Source organism: Pseudophryne corroboree, chromosome 6, assembly GCF_028390025.1.
Source record: "Pseudophryne corroboree isolate aPseCor3 chromosome 6, aPseCor3.hap2, whole genome shotgun sequence".
Lineage (NCBI taxonomy): Eukaryota > Metazoa > Chordata > Amphibia > Anura > Myobatrachidae > Pseudophryne > Pseudophryne corroboree.
Window position 1 is genome coordinate 708,805,647 of NC_086449.1, and position 3,990 is coordinate 708,809,636.

Consider the following 3,990-nt stretch of genomic DNA (forward strand, 5'->3'; position numbering starts at 1 on the left):
GCATGTTTTGCAGGTCTCCTCACAAAATCGCAAGTGAAATAATTAGCTCCACCTGTGGACCTTTTAAAATGTGTCAGTGAGTAATTAATACACCTGTGCACCTGCTGGGTTACCTGCAAAACATGCACTGTGTGTGCCCCCGAGGACCGAGTTTGAGAACCTCTGCTTTAAACCTTTAGCCGCTGCGGCCGCTATACTTAATTCACACTACGCACCTTTTACGCTATTAGCGTAAAAGGGTTCCGTAGTGTACGGACTTTGCGTACACACGCCGCGCTGATGGTACAAAGTACTTGCAGCGCATACACACCCAGAGATACACTTTAAACCTTCTACAGCAATGCTATGCAATAATAGTACACTTTAAACCTTAGCAGGGCAATGAGGACACAACACCAATTGTGATTTTACCGCTGGGTTCCGACACCACAGTGGATTATTTCTGAAAGGGGGTTTACAATACAAATTATACACTACAATACAAAACAATATATAACAGAATAATGGCTACAGTCAATGTACATACGTGAGTGGATTCGCTTGCGCAACCCGGCCGGTCCCCGGTCATCTTTGATAGATAACTTTGTGAGTCTTGTGTGTGGCCAGGCTGCAGCAGGCTTTATTTATACAATTCTTCCAAAAGCAATACAATGGATGCTGTAATCCCTTTGTCCATTGGACACAGGAATGCACTTTTACAGTACAGGAGAGGTCATAGGTTGATTTGAAAAGGTAGGCGATGTCTTTCTCAACTGCTCTTGTGGGTGGTCTCCTCTGGATTCCCGTCGCATACATAATATACAGTAAATACAGTTTATATCTATATTCTGCTTCTGCACATAACTATCCGCAGGAACATGTGATCTTCCGCAGACCAACGCCGGAATGTTACCCTTAAAATACCCTACAGCTGGATACCAAATACCACCTTATAACATTAGTCTGTCCCCTCTTATCCTGTAAAGGTGAATCCCTTTGTTCTGCAACCATTTAAACAGCTATAACTTTCTGATGTGGTGCAAGGAGACTATGTGTACATTGTGCACTATTTGGATTAAATATGTAATGTGTTCTGATGGCCCTCCATGCGTACACAAACTCTGCCGTAAATACCCATACCACGCGCCAATGCGCAGGACCGCGGGAGCGACCATACGCAAAGTGTGTGCATGTGCACGCACTGCAGAACAAGTGCACGCGCAGTGGGCATGTGTGTGCAGTTTGGACGTGATGTGTGTTCTGTAATATTTTTCGACTTTGACAAAGCATGCAGAAACCTTGCTCGTATGAGATGAGAAGCTATGTATTACTATGCTGTTCACTGTTTCTGCGCCCCTGATGGCTGCCTGGGAAGGTTCCTTTGTGGCCGGCATGTACTATATGTGGATCTATTCATACACGGTATATCATACTATTACCAGTGACGTGCGGTGGGGTGAGGCAGTGCCTCACCTGTCTATCTTTTCCGCACATCTCTGATCAAAACTCTGCAAGTTTCCAGGTGTTTAATAATAATAATAATAATAATTTTATTTATATAGCGCTCTTTCTCCAATAGGACTCAAGGCGCTTAACAGATACACAGCATAATATAGTACAGAAAAATAATAATTATACAGCTGCACCTGTGTATAATGCCCACATGAAGCCTTTGGCTCATATATTGTGTGTAAATCTGGCTCTGGTGCTAGCCAGTGCCTCCTGAGCCATTTACCTCACCGCACGTCCCTGACTATTATACACGTCAGTTTTCCCATATGTGCCTCATGTCCATATATGGATCCAACAGTTATGTTGGAACCAGCTGCATTTTAAGAGAGGAGGAGGCCCGGGTGCAGCATCCTCCGTTCGGGCCCCCTCCTCTCTGCGGGGAGAGTCTGAGCACTAGAGCGCTCAGACTCTACTGCGCATGCGCAGATCCCCGGGAAAATGACCACTGGGACATTTTCACGGAGTTTTAACACCGTCGTGGAAGTCGCCGCGAGACTCCAGAGGGGTGAGTATTCACAAAATGGGTGCAGCATGTGCGGTGGGGGCCCCCTCTGGACTCACTGCACCCATTATAGAAACGGCAGTGGTTGGAACACTACTCCTACTGTTAGGATGTTGCAACCATCGACGTGACCTATTCCACCCAGGGTAATCCTACGTAGTGCGCCCAAGATGGCTGCCTCACCGCTAGAAGTTATTAACCAAAATGTTATTACCCAAAATGTCAGCACTAACCCTGAATCATGCTAACTGTGCTCTCTAAGTTTAGATGTTCTTAATTATTTCTGTATGTTTTTCAATTTTACTGTGATTGCCTTTGAACTATGGGCCCGATTCAGGCCTCATCGATGTGCAGCTAATTTTGTTGTCCTGCGATCAGATAGTCGCCGCCCAAGGGGAGTGTAAATTTGTCCATTCAAGTGTGCAATCGCATGTGTACGCCATGCAAAAAATTTCCCTCAGTCAGCGGTCAGCTGCAAATCCGTTTGCACCACACTCACCATTTAATGTTTTTTCCTCTGTGTGCAGTCTGTGCGCAGCCCAGGATTTACTCCTACAGTGCGATACAAACAGGCTGATCAGGTCCGGAGCTGACGTCACACACCCTCCCTGAAAACACTTGGGAACACCTGCATTTTTCCTGACACTCCCAGAAAATGGTTACTTTGGTGCCGCACAGGACTATAACAATTTCTTTATAATGGGCTCTTACAGAATTTGTCCCTTGTGAACCAACAGTGCATATGCATAAGAAATGCCTGTATCGGTAATCAAGGAGTTTGTTGGTGGTGCACCCAGAGTCAATGATACATATCGGGGTTGCAAAGGAAAAGAGAGACTCTTTGTTGGGGCAGGCTTAAAAACTAAAACTTAACTTTTAATTAGAATCTGATTAAATTATGGTACACAAGATCAACACACAAATATACATTTTTTACAACACTTTAGGAAAAAAGGCCACAGATTTGTTATAGCCTTTCTCCACTCGTGTTTTATATTTACAAGAAAGAACTCTTACTCATAAGGTAATTAAGAGTGATTAATCTCTAATTGATGTAACTAATAAAGATGACAGTGACACCTGAGGTGAAAATATTGGAAATTAGATTTCAATATCACAGGATAATGAGAAATCCTTAACATGAGATACATAGGCATTAGATATAATGAAATTAGACTACGATTGTAGTTCTTGAACAATTGCCTATATAAATGATATATCCTGGCAAGGGTTAATCTGCTACCTTCAATTTTATGATAATAAGGTGCAATAGATAAGAAGACGAATGGAATAAATAAATAAATGATCCGAGAAACTAATTGAATAAGAAGAGGGAAATATAGGTGTGAAATCGGTAATGGTCAAAGGTTGCTCCAACACCTCTCCTTTTCACATAAACATAGGGGTATTTATTACTGCACCTGATATTCCCTAGCAGTCTCCCATATAGGTACTAATCAGGCTGTTCACTGCTTAGCTTCCAAGATCAGGCGAGGTTGGGCGTACCCAGTGAGATATGGCAGTAATATCACATAAATTGCCTTGCACCAAAAGGCATGAATGAACACATCAATTATGGAGTTTTTATTTGATGTCTTTCAATATATCCACACCTGTACTCCTCCAAACCCCCCCCCCTTTTCTTTTCCCCTTCCCCCCCCCCTAGAAATCTCCCCCTCCCCCTCCTTTATCTGTCCCCTTTTTACCTTATCTGCCCATCCAATTTTCCACCCATTCCCTCACACTCTCCTAACCTATCACAATTATAGCACTTTCCCCCATCTAGAATCTTCCACTCCCACATGTTATCACTAGTAATCTGTCACTCCATATCCCCTCTTTTTACTATCATTTACCATACTAACTTGGAACATTTTTTCTTTGTCCCTATTGGTCACATTTCTCCCCGCTTCCCTTTACTTTTATTGTACACAACTCCTTTCCAAACACATTACCCTCAATCACTTATCCCTCTCATTTATTCTTAAGTTAACACA

The 3,990-nt window shown here is 43.1% G+C and overlaps 1 pseudogene; it reads right to left on the reverse strand.

Annotated features, from left to right (window-relative positions):
* Positions 1–3,402: 3,402 nt before the first annotated feature.
* LOC134937240 (5S ribosomal RNA) lies at positions 3,403–3,521 on the reverse strand (annotated as a pseudogene).
* Positions 3,522–3,990: the final 469 nt, after the last annotated feature.